The following is a 12,619-nucleotide window of genomic DNA, read 5'->3' on the forward strand; positions in this document are numbered from 1 at the left end:
TACTTATCTTCGAAAATGCCCTTTCCGGTGGATACTCTCAGAACTGTGGAGAGAAACTCTCTGTCTCGGGATACTTGTAGAACACATTTGTGCACCTCATGAGATGCTGTAAAATTCTCAATTACAAATATTAATCAATAACCACACAATAATTCAAGCCAACCAGACCTGAGCTAGCTCACAGTGACATTCTGTATAGCTAAACGATTAGCATGTTGCCTGCTTGTTATTTTTAGAATTATATTAACAAACTATTTTTACTTGATATGTATTTCAGAGAAGTGCGCCAAGCAAATGGAACTGACTAAGCTTCACAGAGATCTGTACATGTTTTTTTTATTGGCAGAAAGGGTGAATAGATTTCTTGTGTTCAGTTAATTTGGGGGAAACACAGATCCACAACTGGGAAACATTCTTTGCCAAAGAGTTTGTAGTTTGGGGTGATTTGTAGGATAAGGGTAAAGGCTCAATTGATTGAAAACCAGCACCTCTAAAATAAACAGACAGCCTGATAAACTATTGATCTGTCATCTTCTTGCCAATTGTTGCATTGGTAATAGTCAAGTATGTAGATGGCACAGAAAGACAAAATAGAAACGTTTGTATTTAACCCCTTCCATGCTCATGACGAGCTCAGCTCGTCATGCAGTACACTGCTTGTGTGCTCATGACGAGCTGAGCTCGTCATGAACAATGGGATTCAAGGGAGTTCAGCACCAAGCGGGAATTGCTTTAGCATTGATAGTGTTAAGAAGTCTGCCTTTTGAACAAAAGCTCCTCGCTCAAGTGGTGTGTTTACAATCTACTCTCATACAGATGTCGATACTCTTGCCGCTCTTACACCTCTTTGACATCTTGTTTTGTCAGTGCATGGACATTCACTGTTAATAGGTTTCCACTGAGAGACATGCCACAGGTTGGGAGGATTATTTTTAAAATATTTATCATTTGTAATCGAAATCCAGAAAGCCTACCTGGATGAATGAAAATGTATTTCCTTGCTGTCCTTAATTCTGTATGACTTGTATTAGACTTTGATTGTTAAGATATACTTAGATTGTTAAGGTATTTCACAGTTGTAGTGACACCCCTGAGTCGTGGTTTGTGTGTTTGAAACAGATTTTATTTCAAATTAGTGTCAGAAATGGAGTTATGAGAGGGGTGGGGCCACCCTTGCCAAATTAATAAATCCACTCTGGTTAGTTCAAAAGACAGCTATTAGAGAATCCCTGCTCATCCCATGGTAATAATGTTACTAATAGCAGGCAGTACCCAGAGAAGTGCGTGTCAAACAATACCAATTAATCCAAAATAAAGAACTCAACAGAACATTCCCAAAACAATTTTAAAACATAGAGAAAAATGAAAGAGCAAAAAGACACCAAGACTATCTGAATAGGTTATGGGTAATCAGAGCTATGGATTTTGACATTTAAGACAAAAAAACTACCAAGAAACAAGTCGAGGACTATGGCTAAACAACAGTTCACAGTGCAATTTGAGATTGGCCGCAATGTTGCAGATATCTGATACACCTAACCTTCGCAGGTTGTCCCTGTCATTTTACCTTCAGACTAAGAGTTTGATTTAATTTTTGGCAGATGGTGCATCCTCCACCAGAGCGATGGAGTAAACGACTCTGGCGCCCTAACAGAAGTTATATTCCAAAAAAGGGAGCATCAGAGGGAAAATAAACCAGGCCGCCCTCCACTCAATAATGTCAGTATACAAAGACCTGGTTACATATTACACTTTAGAGTCTAAATTGTAAGGGAGAGTCGTTCCATTTCTTTCTCGGTGGGACACAGTTTTGCTATCTAGTCATACACTCCCCATATGTGTCTTTTTTGTATATAAAGTCAATCAAAACAGGCCGGAAACCCACAAATATTTTAACACGTGTGCAGGTCTAGAAAAACTGAGTTGCGTCAAGGAAGTGCCTCATGTAAGCAACACCGGGGGATCTACTGGTAGGTACTCGCCAGTTAGCTCACTGTGTCATCATTGACTCTTTACTGACACAAAAGGAAACGAGACCAAACTCCCAATTATGTGTAGTTGAAATGAAGCAGTGTGTCAAAATAAAGTGATACCACTCCAAAACTGAAGACCCCTGTTACACAAAGGAGACCAATTGTGCTACTCCTACAAGGTAAGGTTACAATTGAGTTACAGAAACACAAAACATATGTCTTTAATTTTTATTGTGTCCTTACTCGTTTTAAACAACATTGTATTGTTTAGACCATTTTAACCTGAACGGCAACATGTTTCATTGCCAATAACTTTGTGGCAATTTCATCAGAGCACAGGGACCTAATTCCACCTCAAGGATGATCATACCAGGTAGTTAATAATAATGAGCAAGGAAACCAACGCACTTCTGGGTAACTAAAAAATTCAAACTTCTTCAAAATGTACAAGTGGTTAGGGTGCTTCAGATGTTCACCTCCTGTTCGTAGAGGTGCCAAGAAATACATTCAACAGAAAACCCTTCCCCGGGAAAGGTTAAAATCTGGAGCACTCCTTTAGCGATATGAATCGCTGTTTCACTGAGTTCAATGAAAACAAGTGTAATCTTTCAAAAGATCCAATATTTAATCCGGTATTTCTTTATCCATATTACTTCATGTGGAGTTGTGAAACATCATGATTCAATCCATGTTGATTCAGTCTACTAGTCTTAACAAGCGTGACAGCTGTTCAGCAGGTCAACACATTGAGAATATGACCCCGATGCATTTCGAGCGATAGCTCTTCTTCAGGGGGAATGTCTCAGTGATTTTGACCCACATAGCAAAGAGTGACGAAGTCTAGAAAACGCCACCACCCTTTTCAGTGCTTTCTGTTGCCATGTTTTTTTTCATAGTGGTGACTGACATTGAAAAACGACAGTATCTCTGCCCATCTAAATTAGGTGGGCAGACATATCTCCAAAGGCCCTTACTCCATTGGGCCGTCCTAATGGTTTGTACAAAGAGATGATAGACAGAGCGCTGAAACTTTTCAGACACTCTTCCCCCAGTCGCAAATCTGGGTTGAATCCATTATCATTCTTTAGCTCACTTCGCCACCTCAGTTCAGACCCAACTAAATGCAAATTATTTTTGACCTTGTGCCTCATGGGAACAGTCCAGCCGAACTGCCAAACCATGTCTTCCCTGGATCGGAAACAAGCATCCTGGGACAAATTTCAGGGTAACACCCCATATCAGCCAAGCTAGCTTGACTCCAGTGGCAAAGTGAGTAAGGAACCCACGTCTGTGCATACCTTGCCAACTTAGGGTGAACAAAGCAAACTCCGAGATGATGGACGGAGCGCTGAAACTTTTCAGACACCCACCCCCAGTCACAGATCTGGGTTGAATCCATCGTCGTTCTTTAGCTCACTTCGCCACCTCAGTTTAGACCCAGCTATATGCAAATCAGTCTTGACCCTGTGCCTCACGGGAACAGTCCAGCTCGAACTGCCAAGCCAGGTTTTCCATGATCCGGAAACCAGCATCCTGGGACCGGTTTCGGGGTTAGACCCCCTCATCAGCCAGGCTAGCTTGAATCCAGTGGCAAAGTGAGCAAGGGGCCCATGTTTGGGCATACCCTGCCAACTTAGGGCGACCAATGCAAACACAAGGAGATGATGGACGAAGCGCTGAAACTTTACAGACACTCACCCCCAGTCACAGATCTGGGTTGAATCCATCATCGTTCTTTAGCTCACTTCGCCACCTCGGTTCAGACCCAGCTATATGCAAATCAGTCGTGACCCTGTGCCTCTAGCAGGAAGCCTAATGGCTTTGCGGATTCATCCACAGTTGCTTTAGTACTGTCATCAGCCAGAAATGACATCCAAATATGTACATCTCGTTTTACTGTGCCTTTGGCAATAAGCAACACATTTACTTTGCATTTACATGAAAGCCTCTGTCCTGACTTCCATAATAAAGATGTAACCACTCTTAATGGTCATCTTCCTCAGATGACCTCTAAAAAATAGAAAGAAATCATTCTTTATAGTCTGTACGGGAAAACATAATCGGGGAGAGCATTTCCCCAACTACATTCTCTATCAGTACCTAGATTTTTGTGGCACAGAGAATGTTCTTCTGCATTCTGGTGTAAGTCGCCTATCTACTTTGTATATTCTTTTCATTTAATATTTCAGTTCAGCATTTAGCTTCAAAGGCATCCTAAATGAACTTTCTACTTTTTGTGCAGTTTACCTGCAACTGCCAGGACTTATGATAATGACATTAAACATTTTATAATTAGATTTTAAAAAAAGGTGTTCCACCCCACCACTCTTACTAAAGTGTCCATCAGAAGGTATATGCCTGTAGGGTTATTTTTGTCTGTTTTTCAGCCTGCTTACGTTGTTCCTTAGTATCTGATAGGCTACTAGGTGCAGATTCCTTACCTTAGACTATTCCTTAGGCATCACACTGGACCGGGAATTTTTCAAGCATTTCCCCATGCGCGCCGATAGGTGGTGTCGTTTGGCTCTGCACCAGTAGTGACATGAGTGTCTCCAAAATAGGCACCACCCCAACATGCAGACGTCAGTTCCTTTCTTTCCATGCCAGTCAGCTCAGATACGGAGAGAGCAACCCGAGTCCATTTTTGAGTGACTATTATCTCTTGGCCCTGCTCTGTGGTGGAGCCTGTGCCAGAGTTAGCTCCGTGCCTACCAGTTTCCTGGAGCTGGAGAAACCCCCTTACAATTCAAGGAGTTTTATGAGGCAATGCACCTTGTATTTTGGCATCCTGAACCTTCCTGAGTGCCTATAGGCCCTACTGGTTCTCCGCCGGTGGGTTTCCCCTCGCAGCTAGGTGGGCCCGCTGGATCCAGAGCAGCACTGCCCCCAAGACCTCAACCTTCCTCTGTAACTGCTCCAGTGCCATCGCCCCTAGCACTGGGGACACTGGCTACATTGTTATACTGGACTTGGACACTGAACCGGATTGGTGTCCGGCACCAAGTCTTTTGGGTCGTAATCAGTGACTTTTTCTTTTGACAGATCGAGAGAAGGCGACGGTTGTGAGGGGTCAGGGGTTACCATCATCCTCTTGATGAAACAGAGGACAATTGGTACCAGGACCTGGCAGATGCCACTGGTTTGGACACCTCACGAAACACTGAAATGGTCTCTTCCCCTACTATGGTTATGGAAGAGGGTGCCTCATTCGCAATGGTGGTGCGGAGGACAGCTGAGGTCTTGGACCTTCAGTTGCCCACAGTGTCAGTCAAGACTAACTTTATGATGGAGGGTGCTTTAGCCAGACGTCACACTTTCTGAATCTTTACTCCCAGTTAATGAAGCTCTTAGAGATGTCATCCATGGGCTTTGATCCAAGCCCTGCAAAGGAGCTCCTGTGCATAGGACCCTTGCCTGCCGCTAACACCCTGATTGTGGGGACCCCAGTTTCCTCACCCCACTCTGGAGACCTTGGGGGTTCAAGCCTCCACTTCCAAGATCAACCCCAGTGTTCCCTACCACTCCACAGGATAGGGAATCCAAAAGGCTGGATACCTTGGGTAAGAGGATTTTCCTTTCCGCCAGTCTATCACTGTGATCAGAGAACACTGTGTGCCTTTTGGGCTAATACCAGCACAATGTGTGGGATTCGATTGAGCAAGAGCTGCCTGTGGTCTAGGAGGAGGTCCAAGCCATACTCAAGCAATTGCTGATGTGTGTGATGCAGCAACATTATCCATCAGACGTGGGCTTGACACAACTGACTTGCTGGGCAGAGTGATTTAATCAGTCTCACTGAGTCCCAACGCCTTATTGAGAACCACTAGCTCCTCAGGGAATGGCCAAGCATTGCTCATGGACGTGCCCTTTGATGGCAATAGCCTTTTTGGTGAGAAGGCCGACTCCACGCTAGTGTGCTTTAAGGATAGCAGAGCTAGAGCCAGATCCTTGGGCCTAACCATGGCCCCTTGCAAACCCGTATATCTTTTACTCCTTGTGCGGCTAAGGTGAGGGCTACCAACCGTATCCTTTCCCGCCCAGCCTCAAGGGCCAATAGGTCTCTCAGCCCTTTCATGGCTGTGGAAATGGCTCCAGCACAGCACACAGGAGCACCAGTCAAAGATCTGGTCAGTTGATCACCCCACCCGACATCTGCAGCCTCCAGACTCCTTTAGTTTGTCCTCATCCAGCACGAGCACCCAGTGAGGTCAAGATTAACCATCACCTGTCTCACTGGAACTCAATAACATCCAACAAATGGGATTTGCAAATATTCCAGAAGGGCTACTCCATTCCCGTCCAGGAAGCCACCCATTCCACCCACTTACAACTGGCTGACAGAGGTCAATCGCTCCTTGCTCGTTCAGGAAGTGTTGGCTCTTTTGGCTAAAGGAGCCATTGAGAAGGTGCTGGCATCAGAAGTAGGTCGCGTTTTCTATTCCTGCTACATTCTGGTGCCCAAATAGGTCTCGGGCCTTCATCCTAGCCTAAATTTGAGATGTCTCAACTTCTTACTGAGAAAGGAGAAGTTCAGACGGCTTACCTTAGTACAGATCCTGTCTGCCCTGTACACTGGATGGCAGTGTTGGACTTGCAGGATGCATATTTTGCAATTCCTGTCTCACCAGAACACAGGCAAAACGTGCTGTTCAGGGAGGTCTAAGAGCATTTTAAGTTACCCATTCTCACTTTAGGCCTCACCAGTGCTCCTTTGGTGTTCATGTAAGTGATGGTGGTGGTTGGAGCGCATCTGCGAGGACAGGGGTTCCAGCTTCCTATCCTCGACGATTGGCTGTTGAAGGTGGATTCTCCCCAAGCAGTTATCTCCCACCTCCAAACTACGACGGACCTCCGGAATTCGCTAGGGTTCACAATCAACATGCATAAGTCGCACCTAACTCCCTGTCAGATGCTCCCTTTCTTCTGGCCATTCGGGTCACATTGCATTTTCGGGCCTATACTCCTGAATGTGAAGTCCAGGCTATGTTTTTTTTTTTTTGCAGAGTTTTATATAGCGCGAACTAGAACCGAACCGAATCAGTTATCAGAGCGCTTTACATAGCACCAGTTACGTTACATGAGGACACCCTTTCATTTTAGGCACGGGGAGATTAAGTGATTTTCCCAGAATCACAGGAGGTTTTTGGCGTCGTTACCAAGACTCGAACACAGTTCCTCCAGGTCCGAGGTCGAGCGCCTTAGCCGTTGGGCCAACCCCTCTCCCCTATGGTTCTGATGTTTCAGCCTTTATTACGGTAGACAAGCTCAGCGGTTGATGCCTAGTGGGTCCCAAATGGCGTCTTCATCCAGAAGTGGTGCAAAGCCTCTTCCAAGATTGGGGTGAAGCTTGATTAGATCTGTTTTCCACCGTTGAGAATGCGCTATATCACTTCTGCACGTTTTATGTTTTCATGGGGGTTATTGAGAGCTTCTACGCATGACCATCGGTCTTCTTATCAGGCTTTCCTTACGGCAGGATCTTATGTCGCAGCAACAGTAGAGGGCTCTGCACCTGTGCCCCCTCTGCCTTTATGCGTGGATATTAAGCGGCGACAGTTGACCGCTTTTGACCTTCCTCCAGAAGTCTGGGATATTATTTAGACTGGCAAATGTCCCCCCACCAAGACACTATATGCCTTCCGTTGGGAAACATTTGTGGCATGTTGTCCATCCAGAAACGTTGATGCCTGTTCTGCACCCTTATCCCTAGTTCTTGTATTTGTTCTGTCTCTACCACAACAGGGCTCTGCTTCGGGCACAGTTACAGGTTATCTGTCTCCCGTTTTGGCATTCTTGTGGTCTCCAGACCAACCTTCTCTGTTCAAGTCACCCGTTGTGTCTCGGTTCCTGAAAGGATTACAACATGCCCCTGCTAGACCTCAACGCCCCCCCCCCCCCCACACACACACCAACGACCTTTTATCATGCCCCAGTGGCATCTTAACTTGGTCCATACCTTCCTCATGTGCATGGTCTTTAAGCTGTTACACAACTGCCCACTTTGCTTACTGACTATCAAAACAGCCTTTCTAGTGGCCATAATATCGGCCAGGGGGTTCAGTGAACTGCAGGTCCTCCTAATGCCATCTTTTACCCAGACAAGCTGGTTCTGAGGACTTGTGCCTTCTTCCTTCCGAAAGTTGTGACACCCTTTCATGTAGGCCAAATCATCACACCGCCTACCTTTTTTGCCCTGCCCTCCCCTACCCTTCTAAAGAAGAGGAGAGACTCCACCACCTGTAACCAAAAAGAGCAGTGTAGTCCTACCTTGATTGCACAAGAGAGTTCCGGGTGGATGATCAACTTTATATAGGGTATGTTGGAGCTAAGAAAGGGAAGGCATTGCAGAAACGGACCATCTCCCGATGGTTAGTGCTCTCCATAAAGATCTGCTATGCATTGGCTAAAAAGCAACCCCCTTGTGCGCTCGTTTTACCAGAGCCAAGGTTGTGACCATTGCGTTAGCTCACAGAGTCCCTGTCCTGGACATCTGTCAGGCAGAATTGTGGGCATTGTTATACACGTTCACGAAACACTACTGTTTAAATGGTCAGGTCTGTTGTGACGGGCAGTTCGTCAATTCAGTCGTGTAGGACTTTATGTGATTCTTTTCACAGATAACCCCTCCGGGGAAGTTTGGTTTCTGCATTTATTCTAAGGTTGGTCAATGCTTGCACCCCTGGTTGTTTCCACCTGCGAGCTATTGGTGTCTTGTCACAAACCAATAGCTGGAAAGTCAATTTCCAAATTCTCTGACCCGTTTTTTTCCAGTTATCTGGTCTAAGGCTTAGAGTTAATGTGGCTAGTTCTGCTGGTTTCAGAAAGCCCAGTATATTGGCAGCAGCTAACATTTCTTCCAAAATGGCTAGCTTTGGCACACCATTTATGCATGTGCCTCCTCATCCCCTCCAACATGTGTCCGTACAGTCTGGAAACACATGCTTTTTACACTGCTGGTATTTGGAACCAGCCCATGTTTACTTTTGTTGCCCATTCCCTTTGTACTACTGACCTAATGATGGATCTTGTATCTCATCAGAATTTCTCTCTTGCCTCGTATGGAATACAGTATTCTAATGTGGTTTCCCAACCTAACATATACCCCTTTTTTGTTGTGTCTAAGTTGAAGGATGAGTATTACAGAGATCTGTGTTAAACACTCTGTTATGGGTGGTTATGGTTATGAATTTTTCAAAGTCTGCCTTCTCCTTTGATGCTGCCATTTTCTACTTTAGGTTGAACCTAGCATTTATTTGGGGGCATATCCAGAGGACGCTATCAGTAAGAGACACTCTTGGTAGCGTACTAGCCCTATTTGACTGTGACCTCTGTCCAGTTAAGGTATGTACGAATCCTGTATGTTTTGAAACCTATGAGTGTAGGATGTCATCCACTAATCTCTTGCTTTAAGTGAAGTGTATGAATGACATTACTCTCGTCTCATCATACTTGGTACAGCTCCTTTAAAACCTGGCTGGGCTGGCATGGGTCACATGGACATAGTGCATTGTATTTTGCCTTGCCATGTAAGTTTGCAGTGTCTAGAGCACAACCTTTCACATTTTGTGGGAGCATTCGTCAAAACACCAAGTAGTGATTACACTTCCTTATCATTCATGTTCATTTTTTTCTTTATTTAGTGTTTAAGCTCTTTTACTTAATGGTGGTTAACGGAGCGTGACTGAAACTTCTCTGAGGTGTGAAACTTTCAAATAGTGAAGTGTGAGTATAGGGAAGACGGGTAGACTAGTAGGTTGCAGAGAGAAGATGAGATTGTGTCAATCCACAGTTTAGAGAACGTGATCACAAAGGTGTTCATAATAGATGGATCTTAAGGTTTCAATAGGTAAAAACCTATCATTGTATATATTCTTCTATAAAACTACAATCTGAAAGAGACAATTAGCTGTATATTCCTTACCTTATACCCCCGGCATCAGACTGGATCCAGAGAAGTTTTCATCAGCAGTACCACTGCGTGTTGAAAAGTGGCGTTGGTCGACTCCCCGTTGGCATCGTGGTCGCCAGGATGATGTCGCGGTAGCTACTTAGACGCTGCCCTCGTGCCATCAGTATTTTCTTTTTCTGCACCAGCCAGCTCCGATCCAGAGAGTGCGGTACCTTCAGTCACTGTTTGATTGACTTTTTGCAGACTTTTGTCGAGGACGTTTTTAAGTCTTTGACTCCTAGTGCGCTGTCAGGGATACCCGGTTTTAAGGTTTGCGGGTCCTGCTGACAGAACAGGTACACGCGGTGCAGATCATTACCGACTTCAACTGTCAGGAATCCGCCCACGACTCCAAGTCGTGTTGCGACTGCTGGACCATGAACCCAAAGTCTTTGCGGGAGTGGTCCCGAAAGCTTCTCGAGGCCCGGCAGTCCGCCCTGCGCCGCTCAAGGTCCCGGTTGCGTTGGAGGGCGAGGGACAGGTCGCGGAGCCACCACCAATAATCTTCTCCCAAGTCTTCGCACTCCTCTGGTAAGTCGTAGCACAAGAAGAAGTCAAAGAAGCATTTTCACTCTTTGACTTCTCCACGTCTGTCAGCCGGCGCCACGAGGGATTCGGGGGTGCCTCTCCAGTGGCTCTGCGCGCGGAGCTCGCTGGGTCGACTCCGGGTTTCCCTCCCTTCCCGGGACCCGGTGCGACCACTGCCTAGCTCCCGAGTCTCTACGAAGTGATGCATGCCATCAGTGGGCAGCCTGACTCTGCTGGCGTGCCGTCAGGCCCACGGACTAGGCTGGGGGCCCTGGTTTTTCGACACCGGCAGCTTCGGCCCTGGCACCGCAGGGTCCTCTTGGATCCAGGCATAGATCCAGATTGGCACCGGTTGACCTGACCACACCTCCAACGGCAACACATCCGCCGTCGTTCTGTCCCCAGCCGGTGTTGACCCCGGCCTCCACCCCGACGTGGACACGGAGCCGGACCTGCACTGACACGCCAACAGGTACTTTTGTGCCCTTGTTCCACCCTGGGTCTTTGATTGGCAACCAGAGGAGGGTGAGGAGGACTGGGAGGGGTCTGGAGACACTTAAACTGACCAGTTAGACTATGATCCGGACTGGCGAGAGGAGTTGGGGGGGATGCCAGTGAACTGGATACTTCCTCAGACCTTGGCTATGGAGGAGGGAGCGTGTTGTTGCGTAGGGCAGCTGAGGCTCTCAACTTCGAGCTACCTACAGTGGCAGTCAGGACTAACCTCCTGACAGAGGTGCTTCAACCAGCTGCAAGCTCATCGGAGCCCCTGCTGCAGGTCAATTAAGCCCTCACTACCATCCTTTTGGGCACCTGGTCCAGGCCCAATAAGGGGGCTCCTGTGGACAGGATGATCCTCTCAGAAGATCGCAACAGATCCTTGTGTGCTGGCCCCGGAGCATCCATTTCACCTTCACCCAGATGGCAGCTGCCGGAACAAAAAAGAAATGCTTCGTAAAAGATATGCTCTCCAGACCATGAAACCTGCCTGGTGATCGCTCTGCAGTGCAACACACACCACCCCTACAGGAGGAGGAGGGCCCAGATAAGCCAGTCACTCGAGCATTTTTGGAGTCCCTCTTCACCATGCTCCGAGACGATCTGCAAGAGGTCAAGCGCGATCTCTCCTTATAAATCCGCGATACCAGGAGAGATGTGGGCACGCTAGGTGCTCGGGTATCAGCCCTGGTGGATCAAAGTAACCGGCATGTAGAATATGTGGAAACGCTGCAATAAGAAATTCTAAGGCTCCAAGACCAGCAGTTGGACCTACAGGCCCATGCAGAAGACCTGGAGAACAGGTCTAGGGGAAACAACATCCGGATCAGAGGGGTACCACCTACTTCAGAAGGATCTGATCTCAGGGGCTATGTCTCTGAACTCTTTCACTTCGTCCTGGATGCTCCTTCAACTCTCGAAATTCAAACTGACCAAGTGCCCAGGGATGGCCCCCAGCACTCTGGCCCGCCAGCAGATATCCTGGTCTGCTTGCATGACTTCCTTTGAAGGAGCACATTCTGCGTAAAGCCAGAGAGAAGCAACCTATCTCTTTCCACAACCAGCCTCTCTCCCTCTACCAGGACCTGGTGACACCCACCTTTCAGAAGAGGTGGGCTTTCAAACCACTCACTTCACATCTCCAGAACATGGAGATTCCTTACGTCTGGGGCACCCCTTCCGTCTGATCTTCCGAATGGAGGGAATACTGCACCAACTTTGCTCCCTTGAAGAAACATGCTAGTTATTAGGCATTGACCCGACACCAATGGATCCAAGCTCCCGCTGTTCTTCTACGCGCCTGGCTGCTGGGCGCCCTTGGTACACCCGTGAATCAAGAAACCAGAACACAAGACCAGACACCATTGCTAAGGGCCAGCAGGCCGCCATCAATGCCACTCCTGGGGCTCTGGTGAGCTCGGACATCTCATTATGAGGATGGGTAAGTACATTGTCACTCAAATGGTGGCGGGCGGGCAGTGGGGCGGAGTGGCTGGGAGGTTTGGCCACGACACAACCCCAATTTGGACTCTAGACTGTAAGTTTCTACTGTTAGTCTCAATGTTTTCTACTCCTGCTGGGTTACTGTAGTTGGGGGGGGGGGGGGGGGTTGTTTTCTCTGGGGACCCCAACTCACTTATCATGCACACTGTTTGTTCTTCCCACTTGCACG

Source organism: Lissotriton helveticus, chromosome 11 (assembly GCF_964261635.1).
Source record: "Lissotriton helveticus chromosome 11, aLisHel1.1, whole genome shotgun sequence".
NCBI classification, from domain to species: Eukaryota; Metazoa; Chordata; class Amphibia; order Caudata; family Salamandridae; genus Lissotriton; species Lissotriton helveticus.